At 55.2% G+C, this 13,489-nt stretch overlaps 1 protein-coding gene across 13 annotated transcripts in view; it reads right to left on the bottom strand.

The window, feature by feature from the left end:
• Positions 1 to 13,489, bottom strand: part of TNS1 (tensin 1) — a 205,819-nt gene that overhangs the window by 134,929 nt on the left and 57,401 nt on the right. For 3 of the 13 annotated variants that reach the window (XM_033230320.1, XM_033230323.1, XM_033230324.1), the window contains exon 1: positions 10,089 to 10,350. The exons of 9 other annotated variants lie outside the window; for them this stretch is intronic. The gene's annotated coding sequence lies outside the window, so the exon portion shown is untranslated. Of the gene's footprint in view, positions 1 to 10,088; positions 10,351 to 13,489 lie in introns of those variants that run through there. One more of the 13 variants, XM_033230321.1, reaches the window with a different exon arrangement.

Here is a 13,489-nt window from a genome sequence, read left to right as displayed (position 1 = left end):
CACAAACAACAGGGTGGAGTAGATAGGAGGATATGCAGCCTGAACATTATGGGGTGGAAGCACAGGAAGCTGGAATTTTAGGAATAGAGGTGGTGAGAAGGGACAAAGCAGAGTTTAGGGCTTAGGACAACCATATTATTTGAACACATACAAGGAACATGTACTTCAGACAGGTTATCCCATTTAATCCTTCCAACAAGAGATTCAACAAGCAGTAGCCTCTTTTCACATATGAGGCTACTGAATCTTACATAGGAGGCTACTGAACCTTACAGCAGAGACATGTGTTGGCCAAGGTCACACAGCGATGAGTGGTTGAGCTGGGACTCAAACCAGGACAGCCAGACTGCAAATTCTACACTCCTTGAGGCAAGGCAAGTCACCTGGATGCTTAGAAGACAAGACAGAGTAGCGATGGCGCCAAGGGAGTATGAAGGCATAGGTGATGGGAGGGGCTGATCCAGAGAAGCACAGAGAGGCAGAGGGGATGAGGTATGGCACCCTGCTGGCCGGGACCCCCAGCTCCTAAGAAGCACAGGGAGGGAGGAACTCAGGCTGCTGTGATTCAGTGGCTGGGCCTTCGGGGAGAATTTCCGGAGCCCCAGACAGCTCTGTGCAGTCTAGGAGCCACCTACCCAGTGGAGACACTGAGCCATTACTCACAACTGTTACTCACTTTGCCTCTGCACCCACGTCCCCATCACATCACTTCCTCCCACTCTGTTCCCTTTGGGTGGCCAAGGGGGGCAGCAGATCTTCCCCAGTCCCCTCCCTCGCTTCATTGGCTCCAATCCTGCCAAGTGTATCCCCACCTGAGTCACTGGGACAGAGACAGGAGATTCTGGCCAGCCCAACCCTGACAGCTGTTGCCCTCTGCTCTGTTCCGAGAAACCAAGCTGCCTGGAGGAGTGGTCACTGGGCAAAGAACGTTCCAATTCCAGTGCTGGAAGGACCTCCCCAGCATTTCAGTTGGCATCCCAGCAGATGCCTGAAGAGTCAACAGGATCCCACCTCCACGCTGGACAGCTCTGCCAAAGGCCCCAAAACTAGGAGCCTCTCTGTTCAGAAAGATTCGTGGACTTGCAGAATTTCAGCACTGCTGAAAAGACAGAACGCCCCTAACTCGAACTTCTCATTTCGCAGTTGAGGAAACCAAAGCCCAAAAAGTGGAAGCAATTTGCCTAAAGTCTCACAGTGCCAAGAGGGACTAGCAGGCCACCTGACACCCCTGCCATGGGTCCTTCCGTGGCACTACAAGACCTCTCTCTCTCTGCCCCAAGTCAGAGCAGGCCCCTGAAGTTGACTCTCTCACACTCCTGTTGCAAAGCAACACTGAAGACAGGAGATCTGAAGGCAAGGTGAGGAGGGGGAGGAAGGAGTTGCAATCAGACAGTGGTTACTGGGGAGGAATCACTTTCCAACAGTGAAGGGGCACTGGACTCCAGGCCACCCACTCAGAGCAATCTGCCCAGGAGGCAGGGAGATGGACTGCAGGCCCCCTGGAGGCTCTGGAGCTCAAGGGCCAGGCCCTCTGGCAGGAGATGATGGGAGGAATTCGTAGGGTCCCAGCTGGGAACTTGGGAGAGTCCTGGCCTCCTCTCCAATCACCTCTCCTCCCCCAGCCCCCATCCCTCACCCTGGCTCGCCCCTGCTCTCCCAGGGCTCCAGCCTGGAATCCAGGCCTGACCACTGCCTCCGCTCCCACGCTTGGCTCAGCTCAGCCGGCCACAGCAGAGGCAGCCACATGTGTGGTGGTGGAAGCCGTTTGTGAGCCACTGAATTCCTTCTAAGCCTCCATAGGAGCCTCATCTATCTCTTGTGCTCTCCCCTCCCACTCTGGGAAGTTGCACTCATCCCAGCCAAGAAACTCCTGCACCAGCCCCATTCTCTCCCACTGCACCAGTAATAGTAATAACAATAACAAAAACAGCAATGACAATCACCAAGGTTTATGCAGAACAGCCTGCGTGCCAGACCCCGTTCTATTTGCTTCCTGCATTTTACAGGTGAGCAAAGGGAAGCACTGGCAGGTCAGGTAAGTTGTTCCTGGTCACATAGCCTGCAAGAGGTGGGGTCAGGATTCACATGCAGACCATGTGGATGCAGAGTCTGTGAAGTTGACCCCCACATCACGCTGCCTCATGAGAGGTCATTGCTCTCGGAAATAAATGCTGCTGAAATTCCCTCTCCATCAACACACAGTCCCTGAACATCTGCAACATGCCAGGCACCTGGCCTTTGAGACACTCAACATCCCATCTAGCTCTGGACAGGCAGCCACTCTCTGCACTCACCAGGTCATGTAGAGCCAGGCTGGGCATGGCTGTCTCCAAGCAAACAGGCTCCTCCACCCTGACCAGGGAACACTGCTGTTCATTCATTCATTCATTCATTCACTCATTCAACAAACAGTGAGGGGCTACTGTGTTCCAGGCCAGATGGTAAAGGAGGCCTCCAAAAGGATCCTCTCGGTGCCTTAGAAATATAAGCTGCCTACAGTCTACCCTCACTCCTGCCTGCTACAGTTCATCCATCCCAGGGTTGCGTGTGAAGACTTGCCAAGGATGGCTCTCTCCTGGCTTGAAAGATCTCCCAGGAAGGAGATTCCAGGGCCTCCTTGGCCTCCCAATCCAGGAGGGGTGGACGGTATGCTGGAAGGAAGCCCAGAGGGATCAGGGAGATGAAGTGACTTGGGAGAGGATTTTCCAGCCCCAGGGCTGAGGAATTTGAACATAGGATTCCAGGAACCCAGGCCCTGGCTTGAGGCCTGTCCCTAGGACTCCCCTGCCCAGTACAGCCATCACAGTGGCCCAGTTGCCTTTCCTAAATCACAGTCTCGTCAAGTCTTCCCTATATTAAAACCCCCACCGCTCCCTTCTTTAACCTGGCTCAGAATATCCCCCACCCCGGTCTTGGGCCCCAAGCAACACTTTCAGGCTCTCCCCAAAGCCATCCTTTCCCACACGTGCCATTTTAAGCCTCCATATACTGTGAGTTTGCTCCATGCCAGGCACCGGGCTGAGAACTTTACAAATAGCATCTCATTTCATATCCACACTAGCACTACAAGGTTGGAAATATGAACCCCATTTTACAGATGCAAACACTAAGGCTCAGACCCATGTAGCAGAGCTGGGAGGGAGACCCACGCTTGTTACTGCTCCTTACCTGCATGCCACTGGGCCTCTGCACATGCCTTCCCCTGTGCCTGAAGAAGTCTTTGCCCCCTTTCCTCCCTGCAAAACTCCTTCCCAAACTTCAAAATCCATCTCAAATGGCACCTCTTCTCCAAAGCTTCCTCCTCTCTGCCAGCTCACGTGAGCTGCCTCCTGCTTGACGTTCCCGCTGCGTTTTGCAGCAACACTCTGTCTACTCCCCTAGTCTCCCCACTAGATCGTGTCTCCCGGTCTTTCCTGCCTCATACCCAGCACCTTGACTGGCACAGGGTGGATGCCCTCAAAGGCTTTTAAAGTGAACAATCCAGCAGCCCCATGTGCCCCGCTGGACTCAGCTGCTGCCGCACAGCGTCCACAGTGGGTCCACCGGCACCGCCCCGGACCCAAGGAGCCGACCCCTGGGGCCAGCCCATCTCTGCCACCCCCAAATCATAGCCCAAACCCCAGCTCCTATCCCTGGGTGGAGGCTTGTCCCCATGCCAGCCCCCCCTTCCTGGCTTGGCGGCCCCTCTCGCTCAACCAGCTCTGCCATTTCTGGGAGTCTCAGCCGGTGATTAGGGCCCTAATCAGCAGGACTTCCTGCCAGCGACTGCCAGAGGTGGGGGCGGGGCGGGGAGGGAAGCAAGGTCAATCCAAGGTGAAGTTCCACAGCGCTGGGACTGGGGGATGCCCAGCGGAGGCCCCGGGGAGATGGACTTACAGACCCCCCACCCCTGCACCTCTTCAGGCCTTCATTTACAGGTGAGGGCACTGAGGCCCAGCGAGAGAAGGGACTCAGGCGGGACTCCTCCAGAGGCTAGGGAAAGAGTCAGGCCTAGACTCAGATCTGCTCACTTGAGGAACACTGCGCTCCCATCCAGATGGGCCCCAGGGTGAAGCCCCTCTCTTCCACTTCCCCGAAGCCCTCCTCCCCACCCCTCCCACCTACCCCAGCACCAAGCCCAGCACTGAACCCACAAACTGCTCCCATACAGGGTGGCTGGAGACCAGCTGATTGCCCAGGTCTGGTCAAGGTCAAGGGGCAAAGGTGAGGCCCACCTCTACACGAGCAATGGCCTAGAAATTGGGCAGAGGTGAGCAGGGGCCAAGGAAGGAAAGCAAGATAGGGCCGGGCTGAGCTCAGGAACGCTCCCCAGCTGTCATCATCATCAACCCAAGCCCATTCTTTCTCCAAAAAAAAGCTTAATGCCTTTTGCAGCTGCAACTGGGCGGGCCAGGGGTCCGGAAATGGAGTTCACCCCCGACCCAGAGCAACCCCAGCCTCCCTGGGCGGGAACCGGGTTGGGTGGAGAATATAGCTTGGCAGGCCTTGAGGGCTGACCCCTGCTAATAAGGAATGTCAGTGGCACCGGAAAGCAGGAGACCCCAGAGAGGGCAGAGGCCTGGGATGGAGAGGGACTGTGGCCAGGAGCCCTACCCTTGCACGGCTTCAAAGCTCTCAGCTTATATGGCATGCAGGAAGAGCGGACATGGTTCTCCCCTACGTGCTACCAACAAGGGACTGAACTAAAGTTGCAACAAGAGGAATGCCAGTTCGATTTTGGGGGAACCTAGAGGGCATAAGACACAATAATTTGAAGCTGTTATTTGGGGATCCTACTTTAAAATGTAGATGCCACCTCTATGGGTGTAGCCCATGGTCCAGGGCAGGCTTCCTGGAGGCCAGGCTAGGTCCTTGCTCAGCCTGGGAGTCTCCGATTCTGTGACTCTCATCAAGGCATGGGATGGGATCCAAGAAGGGGAGCTCGGGCTGGTTTATAATAATGCATCTTGTTTACAGTGATGGCAACTTTCTCAGAGTCCTCCGTAAACACAGATCTGCATGGGCTCCCTGAACAGACAAGGCCTCCGGAGGGCCCCTCAGCTCCCTGCCTGCCCTCTAATTGCAGAGAAAGAGAGACAGAATGGGGGCAGAGAAGATTCTGCCCTGAGATCCGATGCTAGGACCTCTTAAGGGAAAATGACACCAGCATCTTCTCCACTCTCTGGTCCCATAATTCTCTTCATCTTAGAGATGGAACAACAAGACAAGAGAGAGAGAACTCCATCACCACCACCACCAATAATAACCATAATAACTAACCTTCATTGAGTACCTACTATGTGCCAGACACCGCCCAAAGTGCTTTAAATAAATTAAATCATTTGATCCTCACACCCATACCTTGAAGCAGATGTGATCCCATTTGACAGTGAGGAAACTGAGGAGACCAGCTGATTGCCCAGGTCTGGTCAAGGTCAAGGGGCAAAGGTGAGACCACACAGCTGGTAAACCAGGTCATCATGAGATGAGCCCCAACAGTCTGGCACCAGACTCACATTCTCTGCCTCAAAACAGACCTCTCAGTCCAAGTCTAACAAATCCTCACCAGGCCCCATCAAAACCCTCACCCCTCTGCCCTCCATTAGTCAGTCATCTGTGTGTTGAGCAGCACTCTGCCAAGCACAGCAAGGATCACCAGAGAGGCCAGAGGTGCAGGCCTGCCCTCAAGGAACTTGTAATCCATCCAGAAGACAGGTGAGCAAACGGGAAACTTGCAAGGATCACAGAACACTGTTGAGTCTCTCTGAGGGAGAAGATGAAGGTCGAGGAAGGTCCCTGGGGGAAATGGACCCATGTCTGGGACCCCATAGTGGCCAAAGGGCCAGAATTCCCCCCAGCCACTCCTGTGACCCCTCACCCCCATCAGCTCCCCAGGCCCTCACCCTGCTGGTCCAGTCCCTCCTGTCTCCCACACCCAGGGCTGAACTATAGGCTTCCAGGGCTAAACTACAGGCTTCCAGCCCTAAAAAGGCAGGGACTGCACAGCCCAGACTAGCCCTGGAGGAGGTAGCGCCAAGGACTGGCTCGGGCCCACCCACCACCCCTCCCACATGGGCTCCAACTCCACAGAGACAAGCCTCTCCCCTTGAGGGAAGGCGAGGTGTGGCAAGTAGGAAGATGGCCAAGTCCACCAACCTGGGTAGAGGCTGCACTGGAGCTCTCTAGTGTCCAGCAACCTCCCGGATGGGAAAGCGCTCCAGACCATCGGAGGGAAGGAAAGAGGGAAGGGCCGGTGTGACCTTGCATAATGGAAGTGGCTCCAGGGGATGTGGGCACAGCCTGCCAAGCTGCCACCCTGCCATCCCCACCCCCTTGTCCCAGCTCACTTATGCCCACACTTCTGCATGCCTAATAGCCCTAGAAAGCTAAGACCCATCTGGCCAGGGCGCTACTGAGCCAGGGGCCATTGGTGGATTGTAATGGGGACAAAGTCTAGGCCAGTCCTCCCAAATCCCAGTCTCCAGAAACCACCCTCTCCCTCCACCCACTTCTGACTTGCTTATTTGGAGGCTGGTAACTGGGAGGGCTTTCCTGCCTATCTCCTCTGCCCTCCACCTCCAAACATATCCCTCAACTGGGCCTCAGTTTCGTGGGGTCAAAGCGGCTTTTGGCTTCAGAACTAAGCCAAGAAACCAGAAGCACTGGCAGCCGAGAGCCTTTGCCTGTCACCCTCGCTCCCGCCCTGGTGGCCCAGGCTCATGGCACACTCAGGTCTCCCGATCCTTCCCTGCATGCCCCTCCCACCATCACTGAGTCTCTTTCAAACCCCAGGACAGAATGTCATCATTTAGCAGCCTCATGTAGCCCCTGACGGGAGAAGAGGGACTGAAGTTAGACATCGGAAAGGACCTCCCTCTCAGATGAAACCAAGACTGTGAGGGGCTCCCCAGGTCGGAGGCAGTGGTTGAGTTGGGTGATCTCAGTCTCCAACTGTGTCACCCTCTCGTCAGGGGAAAAGGGGGCAGAGGCATCCACAGAGGGGCTGTGGAGGAGGCTGGCTGGTGTAGGAAGGATGGAGTCCAGAGTGGGTTTCAAGCCCACCTGGAACCACTCATGGGCACTTCCATCATGGGAAGCCCAAACCTGTTTGGTCTGGGGAAAGCTTTGGTCCCAGCCCCCTCTGGTTCTCCTCTCACTGCCCATCTCAGGAAAAGCATGTTTGGAAAGGCCTGTGAGAGGTACTGCTCCTCCCCTACTCGCCCTCCTGAGAGGCCCTCGAGAGCAACTGCCTTGCCTTGCAACCCTCACCCCATGCCAGTTACGCAAGCCCACTTGACGCTGCCCGGACAACCCTGCATTATTTACAAACGTGGAAACTGAGGCTCAAATGAGACCCACGCCTGAGTTTTTCTGAATCTCAGATCTTGGCACTGCCCTCAGTCTGCCATCTCCAGGCTGGATAAGGAGGCCTGTTTTGGGGCTGCCAAACTGAGCAGGGGTTCAAGGTGCCCAACATCCCAGCACCCAACCCCGGTCCTTGCACACTGGCCCCAGAGCCCCGCAACAGGGAACATGAGCTCTAACTGCAGGGGTTGGGGGTGAAGCCTGTGGTGCTTGCTGTCCCCTCGACTCCACACTGTCACGCAGCCCACCACAGGCAAGGGGCAGAGTGGGCCAGGAGGAATAGGAAGAACCTCAGAACCTTTGCAGGAAGCAGCTGGGGGCAGACCTGGTAGGCAGTTGAGCCACGGGTGTGAGGGAGAGGCACAGTGCCAGGGCAGAGCGTCAGGCTCTTGGTTCCTTACACATTGGCAGGAAGGAGGGGCCCCTGCGAGTGGTCTGTGCCCACGCCCTAGGCCAGAGGACACAGCTTCCTGATCCCCCATTCTGGTGTCAGAATTCCCCGACTCCAAGTATCCCAGGCCCTCAGCATCCCAAGAGACCATCCAGGTCATCGCCTCTAACCACATCCCAGCCCAGGAATCCTTCCAAGCCGTTGTCCAGCCTCTGTCTAAACTCCCCCCAGGACAAGATGTGCTCCACCTTACAAGGCAGCCCATCCTCTTGCTGACCCACCAGGGTCCTTAGGAAGCTCTTCGTTCACATGAGCCGAGATTCCACCTCTGAGGCTCCTCTTCCTCAGACTAAACAAAAGTCCTTTCTGGCCCCCGTTGACTCCTGCTCCTATCTGGGTAGAAACAGGAGTTTGAGTGTCCCCAGACTCCAAGCCTTCAGCCACAGTCCATCAGAGGCCAGAAGTTGGTCCACAAAACAATAACATCTTCTCTGAACCCATAAGCACCCCACCCCAGCCCGGCTCCACCTGGCCACCAGGTTCTCTGTGCTTATACTTCCTGGACACCACCACCTCCCTGGGAAATTCTTCACTGGGGCTTTGCAGGAAGTGAAGTGTGAAGAAGCATGGGATGAAGGATGGGGAAGCAGAGCCAGAAGGGCTCAAGGCCAGGTGCCTGGAAGAAGAGGGTCCCAGGCTGCCTCCTCCACCGCCAAGAACCCTCAGCTCCTGGTTACAGTGCTGGCTCCCAGCTCTGGTGGTCAGCCGGACTGGCTGAGACCCACCCCAGCCTGGTCCAGCCCACTCCTCTCCAACTCCCTTCCCTCCATGAGCAGCAAAGTCCAAGCCAACCCCAGGCTGGGTCTCTAGCGCTGATCCCATGTGGGGCTCTCCCACCCACCTCTCCATCTCAATCCACATCCTCCCTCACTCTCGCCCACAACCCTGGGCCAGAGGTGTCAGGCAGGGGGTGCCCCAGTTGTAGCAAGGGCTGAGGTCCAGGGAGAACTGGAGTGGGAGAGACAGAGTGGCCATCAGCTGGCAGGGGCAGGTGCAACTTGAAGTCACATCTGAGCCACCATGGTCTCCACCCACCCCAGGCAGCTTTAGAGAGAAAGAGAGGGTGCTCCCCCTACACCTTCCCCACTGCTGCCACATCGAAGAGGTGGCTAGTACTTCCAGAAGAGAAGCCCCTGTCTCCAAAGATCCTGGCACCCCAGTTTCCAGGTCCTCCACCTATTCTCACCCCACAACCACCTGCCTGCCTGCCCTCCTCCTCCAGCTCCTCCCCACCCAGCACCTATCCTGTCCCCTAACCCCATCCCCTCCCCCTGCAGGGATCCTAGCCTGGGAGCACAGCAGGCTTCTCCGGGTTCCCCCCGCCCAACGCCCCCACCCAGTTTCCTCTTCTAGAACAGTGGCCAGCCTAAAACATCTGGGCAGGCAGTCCTGGCCCAAGTCCTGGATTGGGGGTTGGGGGACAGACACTGAGGTCAGCTCTGTATGGATTCTCCAGCCTGGGAACGGGTGGCAAGCAGGGCATCAGAGTCAGAGGAGAGGAGGGGTGGAGGAAGAAGGAGGAGAAGGGGAAGGCAGCTGCCCCTGTCTGTTCATTAACCACCTGGATTAGCCATTTCTACCCAGAGGGATGAGGAAGGAGTAAGGGCTAATGGTTGGAGAGGACAGAGGGGGCACTCCTGCCAGACTGTGCCCATGGCCAAGGGAGCAGGGCCCACACTGACTAGTGGAGATGGGAAAAGTGCTTTGACCCCTATCCTTGCCAGGCCTGCCAGCCCCTGCCTGCAACCAAGGTCAGACCTCAGGGAGCTAAGCGAGCCCCTAGGAGAAGAAAGGTGCCCTCATAGCAGCTCAAGTGAGTGACAAGGAAAGAGATGAAGAAGAAAAATACTCATGCCCCCGCAATGGGCAGGCAAGTAGCAGAAGAGACCCCCAAGCTTCTCCCTCCCTTGGTCCCTGTGTCCCTCCCTACTTCCCCAGCTGGCCTCAGTCCCAAGCAGCCACTGACACCAGCAACTTCCCCAGCAAACAAAACTCCTTCTGACTGGTCGCTGTCTCAGAGCAGGGACAAGCCGCACCCCAGACATCCCTGCCAGAACCACAGAAACATCTGAAGACAGGGGACTGACAAGGTTGGCCTCTGAACAGCTTGCCTAACCCAGAGACATGGGACCAGGCAGGCTGACTTCACCTTCTCCTAATCTGATCTGTGGTCTTGACAGCATCAGTATCAACAGCCCAGCAGCCCTGGCCCGCTTCATTTCCCTCTACACACAAATCCACACGCACACTCACACACACGTACACCATCACACACGCATACTCATTCACTCACCTTTCCTGCAGAGGAGCCACTAAGTGAGGTGGGTGTCTGAGCCAAGGGACTCCCAGGACAGGGGCGGTGGCCAGTGGCGGAGGCAGCAGCTGTGGCTGGCAAGAAGCTGGTTTCCCAGAAGAAGGCAGCGAGTGAGCCTGTGTCCAGGCAGGCAGCGGGATGCTAGGAGCAGAGCTGGTCCCAGGGCCACTGCTGGGAGCAACTGAGCAGAGGGCTCTGCTAGTCGGGTTCCCTCCCAGGCCAGCCCAGGGGGCGGGCCAACAGTGCACCGCCTCCTTCCCGGAGTCAGCCAGCAGTGGGCCCCCTCCACCAGCCATGGCCTCCTTTAACCCCTGCAGTGCTCTGCTGGCTGCACTCTAGCCGGCTCTGGCCAGGCCCTGGCAGGTCACAGACACCTAGGGCAGGAGATCACCAGGGAATGTGGCTGGTCCTCCTTCAGCCACTGGCCCAGCAGCCTCCCTGGGGACAGGAGGGGCAGGGCCAGAAGGCTTGGGGGTCAGGGGTGGGGACGTGGGCAGGGAGGGATCAAGACTCCATAGAAAAGACACAGGTGCAGAGAAATGGCCAAAGGGCTGCTGGGTGGAGAAGAATGTTTGCTGAGATGGTGATGATGATAATAATCATAATATAGCAACTCTTAGCTTCTCTACAGCACTCTGCTCTATGCTGTTTCCAACTCATTTTGTGACTGGAGGCCAGGAATCTCACTTCTGAACCTGCTTTTTTTTTTTAGCTGTCAAATGTGAGATAGTAATCTCTGCTGTTTTCTCTGGGCTGAGTTAGGACATTTGTGACTGTACATTCAAAAGTCATTTAAGCTGAGCTCCAGTGAAGGAAATACATGCTTCAACTCTCTTTGAAATGGACCAAAAAAAAGATGGAAATTGACGGAAATGTGATAAAGCAAATATATTAAAGTGTTCATTGTAGAATCCAGGGAGTTTACCATATAATCGTTTCAACTTTTGTACATGCGTGAAGTTTTCCATAATAAAAATAATGGGGGAAAGTGATGTGAAAAGTCTAGAGCACCATATGAATGATAAAAGTGAAGAAGCAGATAGGATTATTTAGAAAGGAAGGAGAAAAGTTATTTGCTCCACACCTATCAGACGCTGGGCACTAACGACCATTAACTCTCACTTAGTCTTCTAATCACCTGGTTATGGCAGCAGAAGATCGTGACCTCGGAGCCCAGAGGCGACTTGTGGAAGTCCAAGCAGGACGGTGTGGAGGACCTCACACCTTAACCTGGCTGGCTCCAGAGCCGAGCTCAACACCACTCAGACATCCAGAGGTTGAAAGACCCTTCCTTCTCTTCCCCAGCTGGGCCAGTGGCCTGCATCTCTGAGCCTCAGTTTCCCCTGCAACATAAAGGTCTTTAAGAACTTTTCCAGTCCTAACACACACTAATTTTATTAATTCAGCCAAACCCTTCCCCAAGCTTCAGTTTTCCCCAGAAGTACAACGACATGGGAGTCCCTGAGAGGGGATAAGATTTTGGAGCATGTGGAGCCAGAGCCACAGGGAGATGGCCAGCACTTTGGAGGGCTCGCTGGCCCCCAATCAGGGACAATGAAACCCGTGGGGATGGGGGAGAGAAGGACACCTTCTCGGGACCTTATACGGGGAGGGCAGAGATAGAGGCATCGCTCCCCTCATCGTCTGCCTCCAGAGCAAGATTTCATCCTCTCCTAGCTGGAAAGAGGGTCTGGGTTCTGAGTCCCAAATTCCAGCATCCAGAACCCACCAGCCTCAACAGCAACCTCAATCTGTGAGAGTGTGGATGCTGTCCACAAATGGCAAGGATGGTGAAAGCAGAGGGACTATGGGGACAATTGGCCTAGTCCTCACTAGCCGTCGGCCCAGCCTCAAACCAAGTCTCCCACTCACTGGCCCTACCCGCCACCCCCACTGCAGACTAAGGGCCCCTCTGGGGCTTGGGTCAGCTCTGCTTAGGTAAGGGAAGTTGGAGGATCCTGGGTCTGTTTTAGCTCTTTAGAGGTGGATGTGGGGAGTGTGCTATAAAATTAGAACTCCTCCCACTAGCAGGTACCTAGAACAGCAGAATGCTCCATCTTCCCCTTCTCTTCCTTCCAACCCACATCCATATTAACTCAACTGACATCAAAGGGTCCCAGCTCCTCACTGTCTGCCACTTCCAGTCCGAGCTCTGCAGTGGAACATCCCGGCCTTTCCAACCTTCTCTCCCTCCATCCCCTAACCTTGATGGTCAGGCCTTTCTCATACACCATTCTCTCTCCTCCCTGTCAGCATTCAGGGCTCAATTCAGAAGCCATCCTCCCTGGATCCTTCTCCAGACTCACCACTTGGCGGGCACTGTCCCCTCCTCTGAACACCTGGGACTTCTGTGGCTCACTAACACCCTGACATGCAGTGGGTCAGATGCACTTCTATGGCTCCCATTTTTGGAACGATGAGGGATTCGTTCATTCTTTCCCTACCCCTTTCCTCATTTGTCCAGTGCCCAGCACAAGGTTGACACATAGATTCTCAGTAAGTGTGGAATGAATAAATGAATGATAAAGAGATGGATGGATGGATATTCAGTTCATGATTGAATCAAAGGGCATTTGAAAATGCTTAATACAGCACTAAACTGTACCAAAGATAATCCTATGAAGACTTTTATATTTGAAGCTATATAATCGCAGGCAGAAACACGGGCTTTGCTAGGACCCGGGACATCCCAGACACATCCCACAAAGGTCTGTGGCAGATTGGGCGGGCGGGGGGGTGGGGGTGCTTGAAGACCCCTCCTCCAGCCACTCTCAGGAGACTTTGGAGGTTACACTGTCCATCCCCTACCCCATCATCACCCTTCTTTACAGCCTGCCTGCTCCAGCACCTGGGTATAGAACTATAAACCCAGCAAGTCCCTTGAAACCTTAAGAAAGGAAGTCAACAAGCTAGAGGATTTCACAGAAAAAGAGCAGCCTTCCTCCTTAATTCTAAGAGCTGCCCATAGCCCATCATCTATCCTCAGCTCTCCCCAGTGTCAGTTCCACCATCTCAGTCTCTCTCTCTCTCATTCTCTCTCTCTCTCACACACACACACAGACGCACATACTCTCTCTCTCTCTCTCACACACACACACACACACACACACACACACACACACACAGTGAGAATTGCTTTCTGAACAAGCCTGCTCAGCCCCCTGGCTCCCTCCTCCCAATTCTTCCTTCCAAGCCCCTGAGGACCAGGGTTCCCAGTGTCTCCACCTCCCATCCCCAGCCTCCTCCCCACCTCCTTAAGCCAACCCATGCCCCTCTCCTTGTCCCTACATCCCCCCTCCCACCCGATTGCAGGATTGCACATCTGGTTCCAGTTGTGGTTGGTCCCTTCAGGGGTAGGCCTGGGGGTTTCTCATAAACCT

The sequence above is a fragment of the Trachypithecus francoisi genome, unplaced genomic scaffold (assembly GCF_009764315.1).
Source record: "Trachypithecus francoisi isolate TF-2019V2 unplaced genomic scaffold, Tfra_2.0 Lachesis_group13, whole genome shotgun sequence".
Taxonomy (NCBI): Eukaryota; Metazoa; Chordata; class Mammalia; order Primates; family Cercopithecidae; genus Trachypithecus; species Trachypithecus francoisi.
Note: the sequence above shows the minus strand (reverse complement) of the source record. Positions and strands in the feature narration are given on the sequence as shown.